The 16985-nt window shown below is 38.9% G+C and overlaps 1 protein-coding gene across 1 annotated transcript in view; it reads right to left on the bottom strand.

Annotated features, from left to right (window-relative positions):
- LOC121578386 (guanine nucleotide-binding protein G(i) subunit alpha-2) overlaps positions 1–16985 on the bottom strand; it is a 201988-nt gene that overhangs the window by 74765 nt on the left and 110238 nt on the right. The gene's annotated exons all lie outside the window — the stretch shown is intronic.

The raw sequence follows: 16985 nt of genomic DNA, 5'->3' as shown, positions 1-16985 counted from the left end.
CAGCACTGTGAAAAAGTATTTGCCCCTTTCTGATTTTCTCTTCTTTTCCATATTTTTGATACTGAATGTTATCAGATCTTCAACCAAAACCTAATATTAGATAAAGGGAATCTGAGTTAACAAATAACACAACAATTACATACTTATTTCATTCATTTCATGAACAAAGTTATGCAACACCCAAGGCCCCTGTGTGAAAAAGTAATTGCCCCCTCACACTCAATAACTGGTTGTGCCACCTTTAGCTGCAATGAATCCAACCAAACGCTTCTTGTAGTTGTTGATCAGTCTCTCACGTTGCTGTGTAGGAATTTTGGCCCACTCTTCCATGCAGAACTGCTTTAACTCAGCGACATTTGTGGGTTTTCAAGCATGAACTGCTCATTTCAAGTCCTGCTACAACATCTCAATTGGGATTAGGTCTGGGCTTTGACTAGGCCATTCCAAAACTTCAAATGTGTTGCTTTTTAGTCATTTTCATGTAGACTTGATTGTGTGTTTTGGATCATTATCTTGCTGCATGACCCAGCTGTGCTTCAGCTACAGCTCACAGACGGATGGCCTGACATTCTCCTGTAGAATTCTCTGATACAGAGCAGATTCTTCTATTAAGGCAAGTAGTCCAGGTCCTGAGGCAGCAAAGCATCCCCAAACCATCACACTACCACCACCAAGCTTAACTGTTGGAATGAAGTTCTTACTGTGGAATGCAGTGTTTCGTTTTCGCCAGGAATAATGGGACCCATGTCGTCCAAAAGGTTAGACTTTGGACTCATCTGTCCATAGAACATTCTTCCAAGAGTCTCGGTGATCATGCAGGTGCTTCCAGGTGCTTTTTGGCAAATTTGAGTCAACTTTTTGGACGAGATGGGTCCCATTATGTCAGGTGAAAACTCAGGTTCCCTTTATCTAATATTAGGTTTTGGTTGAAGATCTGATAACATTCAGTATCAAGAATATGGAAAAGAAGAGAAAATCAGAAAGGGGGCAAATACTTTTTTACTTTGTACTTGCTATGACTGTGATATGTTGCAGTTTATCTACCTTAATTGAATGCACTGTCACTTTTGAGTGTCAGCTAACTTAGCAAAATGTAAATGTATATGTGAAAATGAACAACTGCAAAGCACACTGAATATTGTCAATGGCCTTGTTTTGAGGCAGAGCTCATTAGAGTAATACCCAGCATGCTTTGCAATTGTTTATTTTTACATATAAATTGACATTTCATTTAGCAGACGCTCTTATCACATCATAGTGCCATCAGACTTTAAATACCAATGTAGGGTGAAAGGGGGCCACAAAATTGTGAACCACTATAAAGAGATGGTATTGAACAGTAGTTAGTATTTTGAAAACACAGTGTGGTGCCTCTGAAAGGAAAAAGACAGCAGCAAGGCTAGATCCTCTCCTCCTACACTCTTAAAAATAAAGGTGCAAGCTGGAACCAAATAAGGTTTTTGAGAGTGATGCCATAGGGGAACGATTTTGGGGTCTCTGAAGAACCATTAAAATGGGATGGTTCTTTGAAGAACCATACAAAAATCCAGAACCAGACATGTTTCGGCTCTACAGGACCGGAATTGAATAGCCCTGCTATCGCATTTTAAGCCTTATTTGCATATTTCCCAGGGTGCCTTCCGAGTTTATTTTAGAGTTACCAGTACCACTCATGACTGTGTTTGCTAATGATCAGAGACATGGTTTTTGCATTCATTCATTTTTTGCCCTGTGGCCTTCATCAATTGAGATCATAAGTGAATATGTTGTCATTAAAATTATATTCTTTAAGACAGCGCTCTCCAACCCTGTTCCTAGAGAGATACTGTCCTGTAGGTTTTCACTCCAACCCTAATATAGTGCACCTGATTCTAAGAATTAGCATGTTGATAAGCTGAATCAAGTCAGTTATAGGCTAGGGTAGCTCTCCATGAACAGGGTTGGAGAGCCCTGCTTTGAGGCAATACAATACATATTTCATAAGGCCTTCTTTTGAGGGCCTAGTGGGATAGCTACAGCGTTGTTAAAATACTTCAAAAATTATGTTATTGTGTACTTAAATATGTAAAAGGAAAGAATATTAATGAAAAATAATAAATGTGCAGTGTATAAACTCAACATAATGAACAGGAATTATATTTACACTCACGGAAGGTGAAAAACACACGCCTCCAATAGGCCACACTTCTTGAAAATAACTTACGGACCTAGCTGCTGAGTCAACCCAGCATGAAAGTGAATAAAAACCGAACTGATGGTTTGGGTAATCCAAAGGCGTGGCCTATTGGGGTCGAGCCTTTCAGATAGTTATTTTTTGGCCACCCGTGAGAGTAAATGTCATTCCTGTTAAGTTTGTACACTGCAAACGTCAGTTTTCCTTCACCGTTTTTTCACATTACATATTTTTATATAAAATTAACACAATGTTTTTATTTTACACCACTGGGTGTAAGTATACCTATTTACAGTGTTCATTTAACTCTTGAATCAACAATATACATTTTTCACTGAGAAATCAACACCAGCTAATACTGGCCAATTTGCTGTGCTATGAAAGGGACACATCTGCAGGCTTCCATACATGTCAATAACTTTATCGGGTAAGAGTTCTCCAAGGAACCATTTTTTTCTGTGTATTTCACACAGACCCCACTGTTTCTTTCTCCAGTAAATGGGACAGGCTCTTTCTGTTCAGTGTCAGTTAGGCCATTACAATACCCTCTGAGCCAGACCCACAGTGACTCACTGGCAATTAGGAGAGAGAGAGAGCAGCCCCCCTTCTTATTCAAAGGGCCCTAGTTTATGCTTGCAATCTGACTGGGTATAGCCGCATCCTCTGGTTTACATGCACACTGCACAGACATCCGGACGTGCACACACACACACATGCATGCATGCGAGACGTCTGCGAGTGTATGAATGCTTGCCAGTCTCAAGGGCAGTCAGCCATTTGTTTAAATAAACGACATAGCTAACCCACTCGGTCATGCTGGCTCCATGGCTAAATGGTGGTGATGCATCTTGTGACTGTCGGCGAGTGCATGCCATGACAAAGTAGTTTCACCCCCCTTTAATTTAACTTTAATTGCAGTAGCGCCTCCGTGTAAGTACAATTCACACTGGAAGGCTCTGTGTGTTAGAACATGAGAGCTCTGGTTTAATTCAGACAAGGCAGATTCCCTTTGAAGAAATTCCTGGTCAGCTCTAAGAGGCTACTACAGCAAGACAGAACAGAGAGCACACCCTCTGTAGAGGAGCTCAGAATGGCCTCTGTCTACCACCACCTCTACTCACCTTGGGGACAACCAGCCCATGAGATAAATATTTAGTGGTTTGAGTGCATGTAAAAGGTGGCATCAAAACCCTTTCTTTTTTTTGCAGACTGTGTCTCTCACACAATCAAATGGTCAAAAAATGCAAATCATTTATAGCCTAAATTGAGTATAAGGACCTTATTAGAATATTTTGTGGAATTGCATCTTTTTCTATGCTTTATTTAGACATTAGAAACAGGAGGAGGCAGATAAAGTGTGAAAGTGGTACAGGCAGAAGCGGGAATTAAATCCTCGATGTCTGGGGCTGTAAGATGGTACTTTTAATTGGAATTTAATTGGAATTTTACATACTCAACAACACACCCACACTGTAAAAAATTATTATGGGGTGAATTGAAATGGAGAAAAAAAAACAAAAAACATATACTTTAAAAAAAATTATGCAAGTAATTTAAATTATTTGTTCAAATAATTTGACAAAAAATTTAATAATAAATCCAACTTAATATGTTGATCAAACTGTAAGTATATTTTATGAGTATAACCAAAGATAAAGAACATTTAGTGATTGAACTAATTGAAAGTCTGGTTTTAATCTCCTTGCACTTCCCATCTTGCCACATGGCTCTGATTTTAGAGGATTGTGGGTAATTCAAAATGTTTAGACTTCATGATTCATTTACACAATGTTGTATACATGTTTGAAGAAAGAAAAGTGCATTTCTTTATTAGTATTAATCAGCTTGTTGTGCCATGAGGTGTAGGATCATGATGAATGGATATCAAAACTGTTCGACATATTTAAGTTCAATGATGAGTTGACCCATTCCCACATTTCCAACTTAAATGGTAGAGGCAAATACAGTATTCTGCAATGCTTGCTGTAAAACCTATAGTCACTGCTGGTGGATTGAGCACTGTGCGCAACAATGCCTGCCAAAATAGGTTAAACTGGCAAATCATTAGAAACAAAAATGTATGTTAAACATTAAGACACTAAAGAAGAAGTCATCTAATTCTGCACAAGATAGAATTTGAAACACCATAATAGTATTTACAAGCTATAGCAATAGGAAACGACACAAAAAGAGAAGTTATCTAATTCTGCACTACACAGTAGTGATGGGAAACCGAGGCTTTCTGAAGGCTTCGGCGCTTTCACCAAATTGTGACGGAAAACTGTTCATTACTCTGAGCTTCATTATCTGTTCACAATGCACATTAGTGACATCTGCTGGTCAGCAATAAATAGCAGCGTGTGATTATGAGATGGACAATTTTTATCCCTCCACTGTTTTCATCAAAACTCCGTGGCGCAGCGGCAAGTCGTTGGCTTTAATAGCCTACAATCAGTTGGAATGCCAGGTTTGCATCTTACATCATGCTTCCGTTTTTTGCTTTCAAGTTTACTATTTAAAAAATAATATGAATCTATGGCATTATTTAGGATGCTTAACACAGAAGCTTATACTATACTAAATAAAACAAAGTATTTGAACAACAGTGCAGAAAGTGTGGTTTTACATAAAACTATTTTCAAAATAGTGTGCAGTCAACAGGATTTAACCTCATACCCTAAATTCCCTGAATGTGCCATAGTTCCCTACTCTACCAGCTAAGCTAACAGTCAGATGAAAGATGTTGTACAAAATCCTAACTATATTTGTAAGTACGGTGTCCAGTAGAGGTCGGTCTTTGAAAGCAGCTTGGAATCGAAGAACGCAAGTACGGTGTCCAGTAAAGGTCGGTGTTTGAAAGAAACTTGGAATCGAAGAAAGGACCGGAACCACTGCAAAATTAGTGGGATCTCGCATTTTGCAACACACAGTTTGAAAAAGCATGTGATCAAATGAAGATCGGACATAATTGATGACGTACTTCAAAGTTAGCTGCTTAGTGATTTCGACCTCATAGCTCCGGTATCAAATGTAACATCACTACTAAACAGAACTCGAAACACCAAAATAGTGTTTTCAACCATTTCCGGTAGTGCTCCCAGTTCCTGGCAAGGTGTTGCACAACAGTTGATTAATGTAATATTTCAAAATATCCCAGGACGATGTGTTTCAATACGCCAGCAAAGTTAAGGTTTCGTCTCCTTCATGTTGGTGGCAGCTAAGTTGCCACTAGTTTTGGTGTTACAAAGCACTTCGTTTTAACAGTGTAGATGCCTTCTGGTCCTCTTCTACTTCCCTCCCTCCCTCCCTCCCTCCCTCCCTCCCTGTCTTTCTTTCTTTCTTTCTTTCTTTCTTTCTTTCTTTCTTTCTTTCTTTCTTTCTTTCTTTCTTTCTTTCTTTCTTTCTTTCTTTCTTTCTTTCTTTCTTTCTTTCTTTCTCATTCTCCGTCCCTCACCTCTCTCCCTCTACTCTCTCTCTCATCTCTCTCCATAGCCTTTCTCTCTGTCTGCGTCTCCAACCACAGCAGGGCTCTCTGTTGGTCACAGTGGGTGCCTGTCTGTTCCAGCCAGTGTCGGGGAATAGTCAACTACATCCAGATCAACTAATAATTAAACTACATTTTGCAGTAGCTTGGTGGTAGTTGAACTAAATTCAAATCTTGGTCGCGTTTTCAGTAGTAAATGACTTTTTTGACATATAGCGGTGTAGCTAACTACTGGAACTACACACTTTTTTCTGTGCAAAAAAATAGTAAATCATTTCCTTTATTTTTTGGCATCAGACCTGCCTAATTCTCACTTGATACATAGTTTTCGTGTTTAATAGGCTAAATTACACATTCTGTTAACATCTGACCCCAGAGTAATCTATTCTTGCAATTTGTAGTCTATGACATTTCAGATTTATATATGATAATTTTTCCCGAAATAGCTTGGATGTAGTGAACTACTTTTTCAAAGTAGCTTTAGTCAGAGGGGAAGAGGCAAACCGAGACCGATAACTGGGCCCAAAATCTGTCTTCTCCATCAGGTGGTGTTAAAAAAAATAAACACTCACCTAGTGAGGAGTTTTGGTATGGAGGTCAATCAGAGAGTGTCAAATTTGGTAAACAAACAATGTAATGGCTTATTTGCTACGTGTGGCTTATTTGATCGAATATAAGTTTCATAATGATTAGGTTGTTACGAGTGTACTGATATAAGTAGGATACGTGACATCCCGGCAACTTTGAGAAAAAACACTATATCGGAGTTGTGTCTGTTGTCCCTAGTTACCACAGCCACAAAGTCATTAACCCCGCCTATTTCTACAATTTATCTTCTTAAAATGTGAACTTAAACCTAACCCTAACCTTAATCACACTGCTAACCTTATGCTTAACCATAACCTTAAATTAAGATAAGGGGAAGGAAAATGAAGGAAAGAGAAGGAAAATGAGAAAGAAGGAGAGAGATTTGAGAAGGAACAAGAGGAGAAAGACTGGAGATGGTTTGTGTGAGACAGCTAAAATGGGCTATTAGAAAGAGGCCTCAGTAATAGCATAAGCGTGTCCACTGTCCACCAAGGAGCAGTTGAATTCATTATGATATAACTCACCTCTTGTCTCCTTGAGTGTTTGATGCCCAAACACACTTATGGTCAGATGACTCATGCCCGTTTTGGATTTGAGCAGAGGAGGACACATAACACGAGACAGACACCAACCCATGAGAGGGAGTGCGGGAATAGGCCAGCAAGGGAAATACATGAAATACTGTAAATGTAAGTGGTTGTATTAACCTATACTGAACAAAAATACAAATGCAACATGTAAAGTGTTGGTCCCATATTTCAGTAAGTAAAACATCCCAGAAATGGTCACCTTCGACAAGATAATCCATCCACATGACAGGTGTGGCATATAAAGAAGCTGATTTTAAACAGCATGATCAGTTGCACCATGTGCTGGGGACAATAAAAGGCCACTCTAAAACGTGCAGTTTTGTCACACAACACAATGCCACAGTTGTCTCAAGTTTTGAGAGAGCATGCAATTGGCATACTGACTGCAGGAATGTACACCAGAGCTGTTGCCAGAGAATTTAATGTTCATTTCTCTATCATAAGCCGCCTCCAACGTAGTTTTAGAGAATTTGGCAGTACGTCCAACCGGCCTCACAACCGCAGACCACGTGTAACCACGCCAGCCCAGGACCTCCACATCTGGCTTCTTCACCTGCGGGATTGTCTGATACCAGTCATCTGATACCAGAATCTGTGGGTTTGCACAACCAAATAATTTCTGCACAAACTGTAAGAAACCGTCTCAGGGAAGCTCATCTGCGTGCTCGTCGTCCTCACCAGGGTCTTGACCGGACTGCAGTTCGGCGTCATAACCGACTTCAGTGGGCAAATGCTCACCTTCAATGGCCACTGGTATGCTGGAGAAGTGTGCTCTTTACGGATGAATCCTGGTTTCAACTGTACAAGGCAGATGGCAGACAGTGTGTGTGTATATATATATATATATATATATATATATATGTATGCATATCATACTAAGCCTAATTTAATGTTGCTACTTTTAAATGCAAATTCAATCAACAATGGGGATGAAGAAAGGCAGTACATACTTGTTAAAAAACTATTATTGACTTGCTACAGAGTGTATTCAGCTTCTCTTTGTGGATCTGCAGAAAGGCACACAACACAATGGCCAGTTCTTTATAAATTCGTGTGGGCGAGCGGTTTGCTGAGCAGAGTGCCCCATGGTGGCGGTGGGGCTATGGTATGGGCAGTCATAAGCTACGGACAACGAACACAATTACATTTTATCGATGGCAATTTGAATGCACAGAGATACCGTGACAAGATCCTGAGGCCCGTTGTCGTGCCATTCATCCGCCGCCATCACCTCATGTTTCAGCATGATAAAGCACGGCCCATGTCGCAAGGATCTGTACACAATTCCTGGAAGCTGTGCCGGTCTTGACGCCTTAGTACTGCCATAAATTAGACATAGGAGAATATATCTCTGGCATCCTAGTATGGTGAAAGGAATGTCCTTTCTTTCAGAGACGTTTGCCGCCCAAAAACTTCAACATTCAACAATGAACATTGGGACAATATATTTCAACATCCAAACGTTCGGAATGATGAGAAATGGAATATGGAAAATTAACGTCTATTTTGTGATGTCATTAAAATTTTTATAAAGGCGTTATAACGAAAACATTGTAACTTGAAGAGCTTTTACACTGTGTATATCAGGCTTACATCCTTTACCTTGTGTAGAAAATATAAAGGAGGAAGACAATGTTTTCGTGAAGATAGGAATGTGATTTTAGCTTTCTAACAAAATCATAGTGATAATAATACTTTTGCCTCGTAACTAGCCACGCCCGAGGGAGCTCAGAGAGCTTGTCAGTATGACGGAAACGCCCCTCTTTACCAGAGTGCATAAAAGACTGAGATAAAAATTATCAGATCAGACTAGACGGACCTCAAGCTGCAGCTTTTGTCCATTTTGGTCCCGACCCTGAAAATCAACACGAGGTGAAGACGACAAAGTTGCCTCCACTAACAATCAATGTTACGGCTGAGTAGCTGTTCTAAGTACTGCATCTAAGAAAGTGAATTTAAGTGGGACCATCCTGTTACTCTCTTCAAACCATCGTCTACTACACTGCTCTCATCACCCCACAGGGGATCATCGACACGGCTGATTAGCCATCCTCAGAAGGCCACTTCCAGAACGAGTGAAAGTAAACAGACAACTAAGAAGAAGGACATTGTGACCTCTTGCGGCCAATCAGAGCCTTAAATCTGAAAGGCCATCCGAAAGAGAAAGACCAATCGACCCCTTCCCACGAAGGCCTGGGTCCAACAGAGATACACGATGAAGACCTCCAACATGTAAATACATGCATTACTTCTTACCAAACGGGCGGCAGTTCTGGGCAAAGTATTAAGATTACTATGAGGGTAGGTCCATGTGTTTCTAAGTGTTTTTCTCTCTCTATCTCTCTTTAACTCGCCATCTTTTGTAACAAGTGTCATATTGTTTTAGTCCGCTAGGGACCTGTTTTCATTGTATTAAGTTTCTAATCCCTACCTGTACCGTGTATGTGTTTGTATCTTGTGTTATCATTTTTAATTAGTTAGTAAATAAATAATTAAATCAATTTGTGTGGTATGGAATGATCAGTAAGACCCGGGTTCGTGCAGACTTAAATAGCCTACGACTTTCAGAATGAGACTGATATGAGGTAAATTATTAATAAATGACTGTTAAATGATAAGAGATATCTAGATATCTTTAGAGTTAATTCGGGAAATGGTAACTCGTTAAACAACTTTTCCCGTGGTGCCCCAAATTCCTAATGAGTTAATTGTTACATGATTAATTTAATCTAGTAACAATTAAACATAGTAGGCAATTATTCAATAAATAATAGTCATCACAATAATGAAAGTCACGTCACGACACTACAGTTGTGAATTTGATCGGGTCGCCCAAAAAGTTATATATTGCAGCTTTAAGATGGGGTGTTCGGAATTGTAGAGACTAGCTCAGGGGTCTCAACCTCTTGGCCCAGGGATCACATCCGACCCACAAGCTGCTTTCTCGTGGTCCCCAAACTGATCTCTAATTCCTATCACCGATCTGTGTGTGTCATCACCAAGCCAAGGTTCATACAGCCTGGCGCTATACAGTTAATGTTTGAATTACTACTTGTTGTTGCCATCTTCATTGTCTGCACCTAACCTCACTTTCTTCAATTGACTCTCCGCGTGAAAACTCAACACCACAGACAATTTGCTGATTCCTGCCAGTGACGTACTGGTGTCAGTCGTTACTATGGCAATTTAAAATGGTGCTGACCATAGCTCAAATAAACCTTGTCGACGATCAAAATACTAACTATAGATATGTTTTTATGTTACATTTAGCAGACGCTCTTATCCAGAGTTAGTGAGTGCATACATTTTTCATACTGGCCCCCCTTGGGAATCGAACCCACAACCCTGGTGTTGCAAGCGCCATGCTCTACCAACTGAGCTACAGGAGGCCTGTTACATGCACATGTTTAGTATTAGTGGATTAAATACTAAAGTATTTCCATTCCCCTGGAGGTTAGCCATCAGTGACAGAGTTGACAACAGATACTCAAAACAGACATATTTTTGCCTCTAAAAATAAAATACAAACATTTGTAAACTATGGAAAATGATTCATTTGACAACAACAACAACATATCCATTCTATCAGATCTTTCAGCACTCTGATGGACTTGACGTTAGACAAAACTCTGACGGAGTTGATGTTTTACGGAGTTGACAAAAATGCAATTGAGTGGTATACACAGTTGCAATTTAGTTTTTACTCCGTTGCTTTATGCCTTTCGGGGGCTGCGGGGTGTGTGCTACGCCAGTGAATCTGGCCCTATGACATCAGTCATACTGTAGATGTAATAAGACAGCAACAATACAATGATGACAGCCTGGGTTTATTTCCTCCTCTTTAAATCCCCAATGCTGGCCCCAGAGGCACCATATCAAACATGTCTGTCTTATCAGACGAAAGCACAGAGAGAGAGAGAAAAAGAGTGAGAGAGAATACAATCAAACAATGGAATTTTCCCAAAAAGAGCGGAGGGAGATTTCTTCTAGACAGCCGGTATCTGTGAAGCTAGCTTTCCATACCAATATGAGCCACCCAATTTAGACACTGAAGGGAGAGCCTTTATTAAGGAGAATGTGGTGTGTGTCTCCTCATCTGGATGCACTATGAGACACTATGTTTGACGACCTGTTATCAATAAATACTGAGCTACCCATATATAGATTGAGATCCAAATCCCTATCTGCAAGTGTTATTGGAAAGCACTGCACAGTAACACGAGCAAATGAAGGCTGTTAGGATATCAATAGCTGTGTAAAAGCCAGACTATGCCAGGGCCAATCGCCTCCTGTCCACTCAATAGCTAATGGGCAGTGGCTGGTTTATGCTCAATCTATAGACTCTCTTGCCAGGTCTGTCGGGTAGAGACTACTAGGCTAAACCATAGAGAAAGTAAAAGTGAAAGGGAGAGAAAAGTAACAGAAATAACACTTAAATGATGGATATTTGAAGAGATTCATTCCAAAACGCTATATATCCATTTTCAGAAATGTTGGTAAATTAGCTTTTATTGTTTAAAGAAGTTGTTAAAGAGATTGGTGTGTTTTTTCACTATCTAATCATGGCATGGGGTTGACAGACTTACAGTGAGTGCATTCATCTTAAAATAGCTAGGTGAGAACCACGTATCACAGTCAAATATACAGGATATGAACATTCCATTCCAGCTAAACAATGGATATATAGCAGAAAAACACATTTTCATACACATCTAAAATTGATTAATAAAAAATCTGAGGAGTAATATTTTACACACACATGAAGCAATCATTTCTGAAGTGGTAGATATAGCATTTTGGAAATAAACTCTTCATTTCATGGTCAACTCTTGACAAAGCTGCACATTTTATGTAGCCAAGTGATAAAAGCAGAAACTAAAGAATGTATAAAAAATGTATTCAGTACACAATTGTTAGAAAATGCCAGAGATACTGCATGGTTGATTTCTGTAAGACGTTTAACAGTGCGTGCTGTAGTAAAGTGGAGCTGTTTTGTTAAAAGTACATTTTGTCCTATGCCGAATTGTAGTAATGAATAGAGTTTAGAACACCTTTTATTGAACTGCTACAGAGCTAAGGAAATATGGGACCTGATGTATGTATAAATCCCAAGACAGTCTTTCACAGTGTTTTTGATACTCACATGGATGACAATACTGAAGATCTATGGTGGACAATAATATGCATTGTGAACAATAAAATTTGGAAGACAAGATGTATGATGACTATAAAACAACTTTGTCCCCTCAAACATTATTTTTAAACAAATCAAAACGGAATTTAAAAAAGAAGAAGAAAGCTGGAATCCAAAAAACAAGTTGACCTATAAAAACTTCCATGGACACTAGTAAATATGTAAATCATGTTAAGTAGACTAATAATTAACCCATGTTTTGATGTGAAAACAGATTTGTATTCATATTAATCTATTATGTTTGAAAAATTTATAAAAAAGTAAAAGCACATAGCTATATTCATTTATACCCACTAGATGGCACTGTCCCTTTAAGAGAACAGTAAATAATGCATGGATTGTGAAATAGTGGTGGCGTTCGAGTGGTAAGGAGAAAGCAACCGACTGTAGATTAAATTCGAGGAGTGAAGTCGGGGGAGGTGCATCTGTGACAGCCGAAAGTCAGACACTAATGTGGTTTTCCGACAGCAAGGCTTAGATCAACATGGCAGTGTTGCCATTGTTTATAAAAGTGTTTCTTTATAACATTGAAATAAACATGGCTCCAACCCCCATATCACAGACTCACAAACTGAAATCATATGTGTGTACATTATACAATCAATCAGTGAGAGAGAGCCTCAAATATCACATTCATTTGTATTAATCCACTGTATACATGAATTGTGGCAAAGTTGGTTCCTGTTTCAGTCATGTCTTTGGTCACGTTCGCGTGGTGATGGCTGCAGGATGAAGTTGGTAAAGAGCAACTACAGATACTTGCAGTCGACAGCAGTCAAAACTTTGTGACCTTTGATCACATGATTTTTGTAATGTTAAGGCAGTCGACATGTAGGCGCAAGTCTGACAATTTTATACCCCATAATGCAACAAACTTTGAAAGGCTGTGACCAACGATGGTCACCGACTTGACAAAGTGATCTGCTCAAACTTGCATTTCCAGCCAAGTGAAAACTAAACAAAACAAAACAAAACAAAACAAAACAAAACAAAACATTGGCATCCATATTAGATTTTGAACTTGGGGGGTAACATCTAAAAGCTTGATTTAATAGTTTCTTGTTCACTGCTTGGCGATGCAAACAGTGATTCTCTAATCAGAACCGTCTACCAATTATGGATATAGCTTCAGACACAGGACACATGCTGCTAGCAGGTACAGTCATTGGACCATGAGTTATCTCGAAAGCGCTCACTATGAAAAGCCCTTAAACCTTGTCTTATTATTAATGAAATCATTAATCAGAGGTCTAATATTGGGCTACATTGAGGCCATCTCCATGTTGAAGTTGTCAATTGTCTTCTTCTACTACTTCTATGAGTTGGTAAAAAAAACAAAGGGTGCATACTGCCAACTGAGTGAACAGGTATAAAGCCAAGGTTAGCGATTTACTGCCACCTGCAGTTATGGAATGTTTGCTCACGAGTATAATTCATTGGCTGATCCCTCCTGAAGACCTTCATGGAATTATGTGATCCTTCCTTAAAGCTGGAATAGGTAACTTTTTGGACAACCCGACCAAATTCACATAGAAATGAGAGTTATAGATCTGTCATTGTCATTAAAAGCAAGTCTAACAAGCGGTAGATCTGTTCTATATGCATTGTTTCTATGATTCCCGTTCATAGGTTTCATTTTTGCATCTTTTACTTTCGGTTTTGTACACCAGCTTCAAATAGCTGAAAATACAATATTTTTGGTTATACTTTCTTGTTTTGTCACATAAACTGAAATTAGGCGAACTATTAGAATTTTAGCATACAGGAAATGGCGGAGCCATTTAACCCATAGGAAGTCCCACCCAGTTGACTTCTTCAAAATGGTGAAAGTCCTTAATGACGCTAACCATGCTAAAACTGGCTTTTGGTCACTAGAGTACTCTACAATTATCTATGGTCGAACTGCTGTTCAATCTGGTGTTAGGGTGGACCAGATGTAGGCAGTATTTCTATTACATTTATTTGAAATACGCATTTTAATTACTTCTGAGTATTTTGACATTTTAATTACACTGGGCTGAACTACACTCCAATGTATTTTGAATTTGGTATTTTCAAAATACTGTCATTTGTATTTTAAAAATACAAAATACTTTTTAATATTTTTTTTTTTATAGTGTTTTACATTTTGTGGCCTCCCTTTCACCTTGCATTGGTATCCGAAGTCTGATAGCACTATGGTGTGATAAGAGCATCTGCTAAATGAACTAAATATAAATGTACTGTATATGTTAACAATTGCAAAGCATGCTGAGTATTATGTTAATGTTTTGTGCCCCGAAAAAGGCCAATAATAATACCCAGTGTTCTTTGCAGTTCATTTTGGTATGTTCATCTTCACATAAACAGTTCATTTACTTTTTGGTCATTTAGCAGACACTCTTATCCAGAGTGACTTGCTCAACTAAGGTAGATAAACAACATATCATAGTCATAGCAAGTAAAACGTTTTTGTAACTGTTACTGAGATTGTTGTTGCTGTTTGGGCCGGCTACTTGCACATTTATTTTTGTATTTTAATATACAAAATACATGTATTTTAATTTGGTTTATTGTCATTTGTACATTTTGTAGACAAACATTGGATATGTTAGATTTGTATTTCTAACTGTGAACTGTGGTTTTATGTTTTCTTGTTTTCCCATAGAAAGCAGAGCCACTACCGTTTAAGTACTTCACTTTGTACATACTGTACTTGACCATAGTTTTTTTATGCACTTTACTCTGACATTTACTTTATTAAGTTTATTGTGATTAGTTATTCATTTCTGTTACGCCCTGACTCTGAGGACTTGTATTTGTTGAGTCAGGGTGTGTATTTTCTGTGTTGTGTTTGCTATGTTGTTTTCTATGTTTTAGATCTAGAATGTGTTGGCCGGGGTGGTTCCCAATCAGAGGCAGCTGTAGCTCGTTGTCTCTGATTGGGGACCATACTTAGGCAGCCTGTTGGCACCTGTTAGTTGTGGGATCTTGTTCTGTGTAAGGTATGTTGGTTGTATGCTACCTTGGACTTCACGTTTCGTTTCATTTGTTATTTTGTCGTTGTGGTGTTTATTCTATATAAATAAACATGTACGCATATCACGCTGCGCCTTGGTCCGTCCCATCTGTAAACGATCGTGACAATTTCACACAGACCTTACTTCACTATTGTTATTCACCTTTAGTGGGTTTCACTTTTCTGCAATTAATATTATCTTATTATTTTCACTTTAAAGCTTCGACCGAATAAACAACCTCAAATTAGTTTTGTGTCCTGTGCTGGGTTTACTTTCGCCAGGCTACATTTATCCTCTTCTTCGGGGGGGGCAAGGGGTTGATACATTCGTGTCAGCGTCTGCAGTGTGTCTTGGTTTGGGTTGGTTTCAGGAGCTGGCTCAGAGAGAGAGAGAGAGAGAGAGATCCTGGCCCTCCAGGGCCCCTGGGTTGAACCAAAGTGACAGCTTGCACTGTGCAGACTGCAAAGAAAAAGCTCCACACTCAACTTCATCAAAGGCCTGCAAAAACTAAGACGACGCAGTTCGCTCTTGTAAAGCAGTTGCCTCAAAGCAGAAAAGGTGCATCCCAGAAGATTGGACATATTGGATGAGTTAGTGAGGGTCTGGCTGCAGGCACAACATCATTTGTGAGTCTGAAATCTCATTAGTGGCTGCTGCATTCTGGCCGGGCCTGAAAAGTGACTGGTGTGTGGTTAAACTGCTATTATAATAATAATAATATGCCATTTAGCGGATGTTTTTATCCAAAGCAACTTACAGTCATGTGTGCATACATATGGGTGGTCCCGGGGATCAAACCCACTACCCCAGCATTACAAGCGCCATGCTCTACCAATTGAGCTACAGAGGACCACAATTACTACTGCACTGACTTATCTCTGCTTGGATGGAGTCATAGAGCTGGGAACCAAGTTCTATATCGCTACAAAAGGGTGTTTGGCAAGACCATTGAGGCTTTTTCCCCCAAGCACCATTTTTCCTTACTCTCTCTATTTTATGATATTCTCCCATCTAAAATGTTTTCAAATACATGTAGATACATTTGCATCTTTGCTCAAATGCATGTAATGCCTGACAATATTCCATAAATGATTGGCTATGACATCTATTCTACAGGGTGGCCAAAGTGGTTCCTAATTTGGCTTCTTAAATTACTCTTTACGTATTGATCAATATAGATCATTTTTGGTGCCACCAAGCCAAAACATGGTGAATAAAACATTCTGTCATAAAGAGCACATGTTCAACTTCGTAAAAAACAAGTTTTCCTACTCTAGGGATTAAAACATTTACTATAGTAAATGCTTCTCTTCAGCTTAATTAAATAATGACAAAAATCGAGTGCCTTTTATTATGTTTTTATTTGTTTTTTTATCGATTTAAACAAAAACTATACATCCTACAATGATCCACAATATGTCAAAGTCTAGGTCTTGTGTTTCCAATGAGTGTGCACTATACAGCTCTACAGTGGACTGATAGCGGTGTTATGGTGCATTCGTAACTAAGTGGAAAGTGGGAATTTACCACATCTGGGAAAAATCCACTTGAACGGCCCTCCAACCGGCAATTACTAGTTAAATAAGCCATGAATGCCCTCGTGACAGAGGGAATGGATGCTTGTTGTGTGCAACACGGATGGGCAAATGAATGCAAGATTTTAAAAATATATATGTTAAAACATTTCTAGCCTATGAGTAACAGGGTTGACGTGTTATGCTGGACCTGCTCAATTTTTCACCACAACCTCAGCAAATTCCCAAAAAGAGTAGAAGCATCTCACCTGCTTTTACACTATGATTTGACTATTAGATGTTCAATGTTTCTTTTGAAATAAATATTTTTTAAGAAATAGTTTCACCCTATTAAATGAGATTTCAGTTCACGTAACAGGGTTGACCTTCAAATTAAGGACAGACGTAAATGAATCACTAATCACATGAAATAAATAATAATA

Source organism: Coregonus clupeaformis, chromosome 12, assembly GCF_020615455.1.
Source record: "Coregonus clupeaformis isolate EN_2021a chromosome 12, ASM2061545v1, whole genome shotgun sequence".
Taxonomy (NCBI): domain Eukaryota; kingdom Metazoa; phylum Chordata; class Actinopteri; order Salmoniformes; family Salmonidae; genus Coregonus; species Coregonus clupeaformis.
Note: the sequence above shows the minus strand (reverse complement) of the source record. Positions and strands in the feature narration are given on the sequence as shown.